Source organism: Triturus cristatus, chromosome 3_1, assembly GCF_964204655.1.
Source record: "Triturus cristatus chromosome 3_1, aTriCri1.1, whole genome shotgun sequence".
In the NCBI taxonomy this organism is placed as follows: domain Eukaryota; kingdom Metazoa; phylum Chordata; class Amphibia; order Caudata; family Salamandridae; genus Triturus; species Triturus cristatus.
The window spans coordinates 790,799,311-790,811,795 of NC_140583.1; the positions used below are offsets into that span (position 1 = coordinate 790,799,311).

Consider the following 12,485-nt stretch of genomic DNA (forward strand, 5'->3'; position numbering starts at 1 on the left):
CGTTTTCTTTTGTGTTCCCTTCTTTGCCTTCCCTTTCTCTCTCCTCCCCCCCTTCCCGTAATTCCATCTTTCATGGCCTCAATATAAAGTCAAATATTTGTTTTTGCATGGATCTGTTTATGTATTTATTAAATTATATAATATGATTAATTATTCAGAAAGTTTTATTATATGCTTATATATAACAATTTTCTTATATATTTATTGTATGATAATGCAAACAGTTATTATACTATATGTATTCTTTTGTAAATTTCAATAAAAAATTGAACCACAAATGTATTTACAATAATGTATTCAAACATAAATTCGAAAGAATGTCCATGAATCCATCATAACATGAAAAAAGTCTTTTCAATTGAATACATTCTCATAAGTTCAAGTTGTCTTATTGCCCAATGCATTTTGAGCCTGAACTGGCTCTTTTTCATGACACAAACAACTGTGTGTTCAAAGCAGCAGCAGTTCATTACAATACAATGGAGAATAGTGAGTTGAGGATGTACTCATCAAATGAAAACAAATAAGAGAAACAAGACCCTCCACCAACGTGAACCACTCCCACAGAAGGGAGTTTTGCTGAAAGCACATCTGAAATGATGCACAACCCCTTCTCTAAACTCAATGGGCCACCCGTGAGACATCCAACATGATAAGAAGCAAAAAATATATGTACCTTGTCCATCAGAATAAAGTGTACTGAAAACCTTGAATAAACGCCTACAAACGAAAATCAACATGAAATCAACAGATAACTGAAGTCCTCCTAAGAGCCAAAATCATCAAGTCTGAAACTAATAAACGCTAAATAAATAACACCATACCATATGAGAAGACTGGAAAAGTACAAGGAACCAGAAACCTCCCGGTGGCGGCGAGACGGACTCTGGGATATTCTACCGCGTCCCCGCCAAAAATAAATACAAGTATGCCGATACGCGGTCGGCACTACGAAACCGACAACGGACTCAAATCCAACCAAAGGGATCACTATGACCACAAAAAACGGACCAGGCAAGGTAAATCCAAAGGAAGTGAAGAAAATAAAATAAATGGCCACCGCCATATTGCCACTGGTAAAAGAATATACCCATAGTACCCTCTCGCGGCCATCGTACGCAAACACAACCTCAGCATAATCTCCTACGCCGACGACACCCAGCTGATCCTCTCCCTGACCAACGACCCCGTCGCCGCCAGAGCCAACCTGCACGAAGGGATGAAAGAGGTAGCCGAGTGGATGACGTCCAGCCGCCTGAAACTGAACTCGGACAAGACGGAGGTCCTCATCCTGGGCTCCTCACCCTCCGCCTGGGACGACTCCTGGTGGCCTCCCGCCCTGGGCACCGCACCCAAACCGACGGACCATGCACGAAACCTGGGCTTCACCCTGGACTCCTCCCTCTCCATGACCAGGCAGGTCAACAACGTCTCCTCGGCGTGCTTCAACATCCTTCGCATGCTACGGAAGATCTTCTGGTGGATCCCCACAGAGACCAGGAAGACCGTCACCCAGGCCCTCGTCACCAGCCGACTGGACTACGGCAACGCCCTCTACGCCGGTACCACCGCCAAGCTCCAGAAGAGACTCCAGAGGATCCAGAACGCCTCAGCCAGACTCATCCTCGACATCCCACGATCCAGCCACATCTCCGGACATCTGAGAGACCTTCACTGGCTCCCCGTCAACAAGAGAATCACCTTCCGCCTCCTCACCCACGCACACAAAGCCCTACACGACCAAGGCCCGAGCTACCTCAACAGCCGAGTCAACTTCTACGCTCCCAAACGCCACCTCCGATCAGCCAACCACGCCCTCGCCGCCGTCCCCCGCATCCGAAGAGCGACTACAGGAGGAAGGTCCTTCTCCTACCTGGCCGCCAAGACCTGGAACTCCCTCCCGACCGACCGACCTGCGCCTGACCCAAGACCACCTCTCCTTCAGGAAGAAGCTGAAGACCTGGCTGTTCGAGCAGTAGCGGCACCCCCCCCCCCCCCCAGCGCCTTGAGACCCTACGGGTATGTAGCGCGCGTTATAAGTGACTGATTGATTGATTGATTGATAGCTTAAATCCATGACGCACGATGATAAAACAAGGCTGCCAAGAAAGTAAAATAATAAAATAAAGTAAACACATACACCAAGAGTGACGTGTAAGAAAAATATTAATAATATAAAGAGAGAAAAAATAAAATGAAATGTATCAGTAGAATGAGACAGTATATATGAGCACATCAAACTTCATCATGGGATGCCAGCAGTCGACACGCAAAAAACATGCCAGTTACAGTGATCATGTCAAAATTATAAATAACAGGAATAATCAATTCTGTCATTAATTCCCTTATCTATCAAGGTATCGAGACGTCTAATCCAAAATGTTTCTCTTTGAAGTAGAGCTCGGGTTATGTCCATATCAGACTGGTGTATCACTCTTTCTAGCACAGAAAATTGGAGTTGGGCTATGCTATGTCTTTCCTCCTGCCAATGCATGGTTAGGCTGCTGTTTTTGTTATGTGTCCTGATAGTACTCTTGTGTTCTGATATTCGAACTTTGATCTTGCGTGTGAGGAAATATGCCTTCCTGGGTCCAAACCATTTGTTGATGTCCATAAGGAGGTCTTTTTCAGACATTCCCTATCCAACTGTAGCCTGGTGGTTAAGAAAGTTGATGTATAAGGTTAGAACATATATTTCCATTTTTCAAGCTCATTCAGCATGAGGTGCCTTGGCTTCCAAGGTGTTCCGATTGAATGCATGCTTTGAGTAGATCATAAATGCAGCTAACCGGTCGTCAAAACCTACCTTCAAAATAAGGTACTTTAAACCAGTGAGCAGCATAGTTTCCTTTGGTGGTAAGAAAGCTTTGAAACTACGATCCCAACATACAATGTAAAATGTCTTACTTAATATGAAAACGTTTCAGTTCTATTAAGGACAGTGAGGTGAGGATTATCGCACCCAAATAAATTCTTGGGGGAAATTTATTGAAGGCTTCCCTCCCTGGATGACGTGAAGAGTAAAGAGTGAGTGTAAGTTAAGGTGCATTCAGTAACACATTCTTGTTCACATGCATGATATGTAGATTTCTTTATGTACTGCATTAATCATGCAGAAGACTGAGCCTTTTTCTTAAAGTTTGCTTTATGATTATAAGTGATGATCAGAATAGAGAATAAGGTGAGAAGATTTTGATGCAAGGCCCAATAAAGAAAGGACAACCAGGATGTTGTCACAGGGATTTCTAGTCACACTTAATGTCTGGTTGTTTGAAATACTAGATTTTTCTAAGTGCTGATGCTAAAAACAGTTTGAGCACTATTTTAATGTCTGGTGCTGGTTAATAAATGCGAAAGAAGTATATATAACCCTAACCTGGACCTTCATGGATCTGAAACTTTGTCACGTTAGTCAGGAAACTTTTTCATTCAAGTCTGCAGTTTCATCAAATGTTTTGCTGGATCATTTTCCAGTTTTCTAGCTAAGGTCTCATCCCATCTTTCTTAAATCCATCTAGCTCACGTCATTCCTTTTCACTATCGCCATGGGTTTACTCATCCACTTCCCCCATGCCCATTGTTTGCACGACATCAAGCATAAAATGCTAGCCTACCCTTCAAATGCTTTTTTAGCATCCTGGGAGGCTAAGACCATTTCCCGGGTGGCTGTGGTATGTAGATCTATGAGGAGATATGCTTTTTTTTCTTATTATCACCAAGTTATCTCTCCAAAACAAAACCAGCCTCAGTGTGTATGGTTTCTTTTAGGATCCCATTTGGAAGAAGAGCGGCCAATTTGTTTAACATTATACATTAGGTTAAAGTAATGAAAATTAAGAATACTGTGGATGCACATTGTCGGTATTAACTTCCTTTCTCGAGTCTCAGCCGACTTGTGAACGTCTTATAAAATATCATAAAACAATCAAGCACGGCTGCTTCGAACAATTGCAAGCAGCTCTTAGCCTTCCAGATTTCCAACTTAATTCATGCCCCCCCCCCCCCCCCCAATTATTCTTTTGGTTTCTGGTATTTTCAGTAAGGCCATTAGACTTGAGTGGCCGTCTATACTGGGGGGCTTTAGATCACTCATCATACAATGTTGAATAATACTTAAGTATCCCACTATCTCCTCTTCTGTCATACACATATCCCCCCTATTATTTCTCACCTCTTCAGCATCACTGTGATCCTGTTTAGCTCTTAAAGGATGTGCAAGCTTATTATCCATTTCCTAAAATTTCTTACACCATTTTGCTATTATGTTATTGGCTCAAACAATTTATAGGATTCTGATTTGACCGTGAATCTATCACGTTTTACCATCAAATTGTACATCCTCTGCGTCAAGTCCTCTCTCAGCTCATTCTAAGGCGAGCCACCTCTGCTATAAATTAGCTGTACAGTATCGCCTTCAAACCTTCCCACTGCATGGCTGCATTTGTTTCATTGTTGTTGTTCTCTAAAGTAACTGGCGATTCAGTCTTATGTTAATGATCACTATATGATCTTTTATTAGTGAATCAGTTTGTCACAACGTCCAAGCCTCTCTGATCATTTCTATATACACTGTACTGTCCCATGCTCTGACAGAGCAATTGGTTCCTGGGTTATATCCTGTACCTCTACCAGGAGGTATCTTGCCTAAAAAGATGTAGTCTATTCTGTGTACCCTCAAGTTATGTGCATATTCTTCTAATGGGTGGCTAGCTATCCACAAACCCAGGCTCCATTCACACAGCCCGCACCCTGACGCTTAGCCGGATCCTCGCAAGCTCCTCAGGTTATCGCGTTATTATACGGCTTGCATCGTAACTATCAACATTCTTCTACGCTTATATTTCCCGGACTGCCGCCCCACGGATGTAGGTTTCCGAACACATCGACAAGCCCGGTCGGGCTGCCTCGGAATTCCCATCGTTTTCCAACTCAGACCTGACTCGCAATTTACGGACCAAATTACCTCTCCAATTACTTCACCGCTCCCCTGGCTCACTTTTCCGCCCACACGGAATTGCGACATCCGTCGAGCCCCGGTCTGAGACGTTTCTGACGGGGCGCTTCATCTAATCAGTGTCTCGCCATATCTCTGGCTCTAATTCCCGCCTATACCTCATTCCACGTATTCCGGACTACAACACTAGGACCGTCTAGTGTTGGTTTTGACGCGGCTGCGCATCATATACTACTTAATTGGGTCATCTTCTTCCCGTTCCGGGCACTGCTACCTCCCAGGCAATTAATTATCATTCTCTTGTCCTGAAGAGATCCCACTACTCGTTAAGGGATCGAAACGTCGTCGACAACCATTTCTAAACTCCAGTGTATTGCAAAATTGAAATGTCGGAGTATGAAATGTTTTACTGACTTTTTGTTAACAATTACCTTTGAGCACCAAAAAGTCACCTTTTAAATCACTTGCCTGGGTACCGGAAATCGGCTGATTTCCTATTACCCTGCCACCAACTCACTCACTGGTTTACTTTTCACACTATTTACGGTAATTTTCTAGTTATTTTTGCATTGTCTTCAAACATAAAACCCAATTTTTCATTGAACTAATTGTGGCACTTTAAATTACTCGAATTGAATGGGACCACTGTTCCTTTATAATAATGTTTACACCCTTGGTCCCTTCTGACTCCTAGGGTCTCCTTGTTCCTTATAATTATCCACAAACCCAAAGCACTTTATTAGGACCCGTTGTTGATATAACATTATAGGTGTACTCAGGTGAAACACTAGGGCCAACATCTCCAAGTTAGAGGATGAACAAGAAAACTAATCTCCTTTTAAAAATACCGCTTGAATCCACGCTCCACAGGCAGACCCCGCTTTCAAGGCAGATAGGCATAGACTTGGGGTTGATGGCATGAGGTCTGCACTTTACAACAGGAAGCGTACACCAGTGGTACTCAGACCCACAAGGCAGACTGTCAACCTATGGCATAAACACACACTACGTTAGGATGGAAGAGAACGATAACCCAACTCACCCCTTTGTGGGATACGCAGCGTCTGGGTGGCTTGCGGCATTACAAAGGCACGCAATTGGTATATCTACGGTGGCATAAGGGGGGGGTAATTCCATTTGAAAACCTTCAAGCGCAATATGAACTGGCACCCTCTGAAAGCTTTAGATACCTGCAGATAAGGCATGCGTTGAAGGCGGTCCTGCCACCCGGCACCGAGGTTCCTGAGGCCATCCCTCTAAAGGATAGGCTGCTCACAGACTTCATGTATAAACGGGCTACTTCCTTTACCTACTGAAAATTAGTGAACACATTTACCTGACCCACACGTGGCACCCAGGGAAAAGTTGTCCCGGGATATGGGTGATTTCGAAGACTCCGAATGGCGGGAGGTGCTGGCCTCCCCGCGGGAGGTGGGGATACCCTCGAGACTTAAACTAGTGCAGCTCAAAATTCTACATAGAACCTATTACACGAGACACACTCTCCACAAAATAGGGTCAGCATCACACCCGTACTGCTTGAGACGATGTGGGGAGGAGGGTACATTCTTTCATACTGTGTGGGAGCGTTCCAAGATAATGGAGTACTGGGTAAAAGTGATGAGGACCATATCACCGACGGTGGAGGTGTCGTTAGCTCCCAAACCTAGGAGATGTTTACTAAACGTATGGGAACCGAACGATCTTTAGCGCCCAGCACAGGAGTGGGTAACATTGGGGATAAGGATAGCAAAGCGCAACATCGTACCAAAATGGGGTGTGGGAGAGTCACCATCACTCACCGCCTGGTGTGGGGGATCTTGATGCTGCCATGGTGGCCGAAAAAGCAGTATTTATCAATCGAGGCTGCCCTAAGAAATTGAGCAGGGTTTGGGGGGGGCCTGGAATAAATACAGGGGATACATCTGTAAGCCACCAGAGATAAGGGCGGAGGGGGAGTCTGACAATGAAAATGACGGGGAGTTGGGTATGTAATGCATGGAATATTCTCTTCTGTTGTAATATCCAGACACCAATTGTCGTAAAACCGCTGATGTCTGATATAATGCTTGTATATACTACCCGATTCATTTGTGCCTTGACGATAACTACAATAAAAAGTTTATTACAAAAAAATTTTTTAAATACCTCTTAAATGTAGATGCTAAGCACTTTGTATTGATAGATATATCATCCTAATAACAGAAAAGCAGGATGAGAGAAACTTTCAATCCAGGAGCTTAGAGAAAAGAATTAGTAGTATTAAACTCAAAACTGTAGGTTAACATACAATGACCAAAAACATATTTACCGGGGGGGGGGGGGGGGGGGGCAATACTTTTAAAAATATTCTATAAACCCTCTGAATTACATACTGTGTTGAGCTACAATTCAAGTAGCTACTTCCATAGTACTTGCAAGCTACCATCAGCTCCTGAGCTACCTACCCTTTGGATACCATACAACATCCCAAGAACACTGGGGCAAAATGTACACCTAGGAGAATTGGTTTGTTGTTGGGAATGGAGGGACCTTGTAACAATTACACACAGACTGTGGTCCTACACAAAACTGACGATTTTGGGAAAGGGTAATCAATATCAAACCAAGGAGGAGAAGGTTCTCTTTCAGCAACATTTCCAGAGATGATGTTGCTCAAAAGCCCATCAGAAGTAATATATCCCGTTCAATTCAAAAGGTAAAAGTGTACCCCATATATTGCTGGCTGCAAAACAGTCCATATTTGGGATATGGGTGGGGGGGGGGGGGGGTAGAGGGTCAACAATGAAATTGTGCTGATAGTTACATGGAAAATATGGCACAAACAACTTCGGGAAAAGAGAAACCCCTCTGAAGGCAGTGGATAGTTTGGTAGATTGGCTGGGGGTTTAAGGGATACAGTACACGAGACGAGAGTTCTGCACATTCAAGAGGAGTCGAGGCAAGAACAGAAACTGCATTAGAAAATAATTAACACAAGCAATCTTGAAAAAGATGGACGTATAACGAATACGTTATGCAGTATAGGGTCGTGAGTTACAATTAAGTGTGGGATACAAAGAGGCAAAAAAACGGGTGATCAGGGACGATATCAGAGGATTTACGTGTATGTTCATAATTGTACGCATAATGAAAAAAAAATACAAACTAACGGACAGATACCACACTAATTTATACTAAAACCCAGCATTTCAAAAACTGTCTCAGCGTATACGTATCATGATGACAACGTACTCCTTTAGAAGGGGTTTACATGTGTACTGAGCTTTCGCCGATTCTCAGAACCACTCAGGGCACAAATTAATTACCGAACAGTTACACCAAGACTTCTGTAGCGATCGCATTAACCAACCGAACTTTCCAACCAGAACAATTAATTTCCCGCAAATTAGTTTAGCTTGCATAATGCGTGTGCATTATTTTTTTATGGAATTGCCTGCAGACTGAAGGTCAACAAAATAGTTCAGAACAAGGTGCTCTGTTCTTTTTTTGACAACGAATCCATCCACCTCTAATCTAATGAGGCTCACATTTCCCGTATATTTTTTTACGCACTTCGACCGCTAACAGTAACACAACACTGCGCCAACGGGTACATAAGCAACTCTTAATGATTCTGCAGAACAAAGTGACGCGTTCACGAACATTGATTACCACCACGCCGTTCATTTACCCCACATCATCTTCGACTAAGCGCAACATTTAGGTGCACCCGCCAACTATATATTCCATGGGTGTATCTCCATCTAAAGACCGCGACCATCACTAAGGACACTGGCTAACGGTCATTTCACCCGAAATCACAAAAACGGTGGTCATTTTGTCTCTGCACTATTTAACAGCACAACACTGTAGGGGAACTCACCTACCGATTTTCCAGTGATCCAAAATTTCGCACGCAGCAGCGCTTTTAGGCCCAGACGACACAAAGATCGCGCTCTACAAGTCCTGCCCTCGCCTGAAAAACGTTTAGTGCGCATGGGACGACGCAACGCGAGGGCGGGGCGAACCAGAATTCATTGCGTTCCGCGCGACGTAACAGGTTTGTGCGTCTGCGATCGGATTAATTAGGTAATCTTTTCATCCTAGAAAGGTGGTCGGATGGTTACGTAATTAAGAGAATAAGTGTGTTGTGTATTTCAGCACGTTGCGATAATGGAACAGGAAACCGCAAGGAAAGCGCCATCTAAGCATTTTATCCCAAATGTTTTTTTTTTAAATTTGGTCTATAACTTTCTATAATGTGCCTTCGAAGAAGCATCAACGAACCCATGATGGGCTCATGAGTAAAAACCCTAATACATAAGGATATAAAATGATTTGTGTCTGTCTGTATGCATAAGTCAAACACTGGAAAGAGCTTTGTAAACCAGGTAGGTCAGTGTCACACCCTCTCCTGCACAGGAAAAATATTTGTTTTACACCTTCTTGTGGACTCCCTCAGCACAACCAGTCCGCCAATGCCAACTCACTCCAACACTGCAGCAAGCAACCTCCACCGATGGAACTTTGGCACCCCCTGAAGAAGAGACCAGGAAAGCAACACTCCAAGATAGCCAGCTGGTTCACTCCTGCCCTTCATGAGTCCAGACAAACCTGCAGACGACTCAAGAAGAGATGAAGGAACAAAAAAACCTGGAATCCCACGCAACCTCTAAATCCGCAGTCAACGTACACCACCTCCTCCTCCTCAAACCCTCAAAGAAAACGGCCTTCCAAGAAAGAATCCATGCCAACGCGCACAACAGCAAAGACCACTTAGCCATTGTCAAGGAGTTCGCCAGGCCCAACAGCAAGACCACAGATGTCCCACCCTCCCAAGACCTCTGCCGCAAACTCAGCACCTTCTTCCACCACAAGATGAGGAAGATCTACCACAGCTTCAAAACCCTATACACCTGCCACTACGCCCGCCACTACCACGCAACCACACCGCACCCCAACAGACCGTGCTCAGCTGGACCCCGCTCACAACAGAGGACACACTCAAGACCATGAAGAGCATCCACTGAGGAGCCCCGTCGGACCCTTGACAAACCTCATCTTCCACAGAGCAGCCGCCTGCATCGCACCCAGCTTCGCCACAACATCAACTGCTCCATCAAAACCACCACCTTCCCCGATGACTGGAAACACGGCAAGATCAACTCCTTGCTGAAGAAACCGTCCTTAGCCTTCAAGAACTCAGACCCATCTTCCTCTTCCCCTTCCCTGCCAAGGCCATGGAGAAGGCCATCACAACACCAAACTCTCCAAGTTCATCATAGTAAACCACGTCCTGGACACCTCTCAATCCAGCTGCTGAAACAACCACAGCACATAAACTGCACTCCTTGCCACCACAGATGACATCCGCTCCCTCCTCGACCGGGGTGAGACCACAGTAGTCATCCTACTGGACCTTGCAGCCGCCTTCAACACCGTCTCCCACTGCACTCTTAATTATGTGACTCCATGACACCGGCATTCGCGACGAAGCACTGGACTGGATCCACTCCTTCCTCACCGGCAGGACACAGCGAGTTAGACTACCTCCGTTCCTCTCAGAACCTATAGAGATCAGCTTCACAGTGTACCAGGGTTCCTTCCTGAGCACCACCCTCTTTAATGTCTACATGGCCCCCCTCACAGCCATCGTCAGAAGCTATGGACTCAACATAGTCTCCTACGCGGAGACACCCAGCTGATCCTCTCCCTCACCAACGAACCCACAGCCAACATTCACAGCGGAATGAAGGCCGTTGCCACCTGGCTGAAAGACAGCTGCCTCAAGCTCAACTGAGACAAGACCGAAGTACTCATCCTGGGTCCCACCCCTTCAGCCTGGGACGACTCCTGGTGTCCAGCCACTTTGGGACCCCCTCTAACCCCTACAGACCATGAATGCAACCGTGGCATCATACTGGACTCATTTCTCACAATGAACCACCAAATCAAAGCAATTTCCACAGGCTGCTTCCACACACTGTGCCTGCTTCAAAAGACATTCAGATGGATCCCCACAGGATCCAGAATGACGGTCACCCACACACTCATCACCAGCAGACTCAACTACGGTATTGCACTCCACGCAAGCGTCACCCAGAAACATCGCAAGAAACTAGAGCACGTTCAAAACACTGCTGCCAGACTGGTCCTCGACATCCACAACCACATCAGGCAACGCCTCCGACAACTCCACTGGATCTCGATCAACAAGAGAATCACCTTCAAACTCCTCACTCATGCCTACAAAGCTCTTCACAACATAGGACAGCATACCTGAACCATTGTATTGCATTCCATGTATCAGCCAAACAACTCTGTTCCGCCCACTCGCCCTAGTCTCCGTCCCCAGGATCCACAAGACCAGACCCAGAAGAAGGTAATTCTCCTACCTCGCCGCCAAGACCTGGAACTCCTTCCCCTCCACCTTAGGCAATCCACGTCGCTGACACAATTCAAGAAGGACCTCAAGACCTGGCTCTATGATTGATCCTCCACACTCACAGGGACCAGCGCATTCTCCTCCCCCTCTCCCAGCACTGTGAGACACTCACGGGTGAGTAGTCGCGCTTTACAAACCCCTGATTGATTGATTGTAAATATACTATTGCCACTTAGACAATTTCTTTTGCTGTTCTACTGAGCCTCCTTTGGAAGAATCACTTAAATTTCACAGCATATGCCACTGTTTACCATTTCATTTATTGAGTGCTAAAAACAATAATTATGATAAAAATCAAATAATGTTCCCCTGAAGAAGGCAGCAATGAACAAGAATGCTGCTTTTATGGTGTCCGTTTTTCATATATTTCTTAACTCAAAAGTCTCAAATACTATATTTATTTTTTTGTAAGTAGTCCAATGACATTTCCGAATTCCTGAAATAAATACATCAACCCCTGTTAATCACAAACTTGATATGGCTGCTCCATACTGTAGGGTTTTAAAGCACTGTAATGTGGTTACATGACGTAGGAAAGATTTGACAGTTATGGCCTAAACGCGTGAGTTTGACAGGTGAATCTAAGTAAGGAATTAAAAAATCTGATTGAGGGGCATAGGGGGGCGTGGCCGGGCAAGATGGCCGATCGGACTTAATCCGTCTCGGCTCCCGGTCCACACGCGCTATCAGTGCGGAGCAATGCGGCTCTAGGCATCCAGGAGCGCTGCAATTGAAAGCCTCCAACGTGGGAAGGTGTGAGGCACATGCAGAGGTAGTTTGAATGGCCGGATCGCCGTGAAGAGCTCTTTTTCTTGCCAACGCCGCTACGGAGGGCGACCGCGCCGCACACAAAATGGCGGCACGGTGTCCGTGATCACCGGAATCTCCTTCGATCGTCCTGCTTTGAGTGGCGGAGGACGCCCAGTGAGGAACGCTGCAATATCTAAGGTACCGATTACCTGTGGGACACTTATGTTGACGGTAACGCTTCTCCAGCGGCAGCCTGGTGCAGCGACTTCCACCTTTGCCTGTCCTAAGATGGCGGCCGCCCATCATCAAATGGCGGCCCTCCGTGCTTTCCTCATTTAATGTCTGCTGCAACTT

The 12,485-nt window shown here is 45.4% G+C and overlaps 1 protein-coding gene across 7 annotated transcripts in view; it reads right to left on the reverse strand.

Moving 5' to 3' along the window:
- Nucleotides 1–12,485, reverse strand: part of RBM44 (RNA binding motif protein 44) — a 2,201,010-nt gene that overhangs the window by 2,021,739 nt on the left and 166,786 nt on the right. For 2 of the 7 annotated variants that reach the window (XM_085645050.1, XM_085645047.1), the window contains exon 1: nt 8,824–8,932. The exons of 1 other annotated variant lie outside the window; for it this stretch is intronic. The gene's annotated coding sequence lies outside the window, so the exon portion shown is untranslated. Of the gene's footprint in view, nt 1–8,819; nt 8,960–12,485 lie in introns of those variants that run through there. 4 more of the 7 variants (XM_085645052.1, XM_085645054.1, XM_085645051.1 and 1 more) reach the window with 4 other exon arrangements.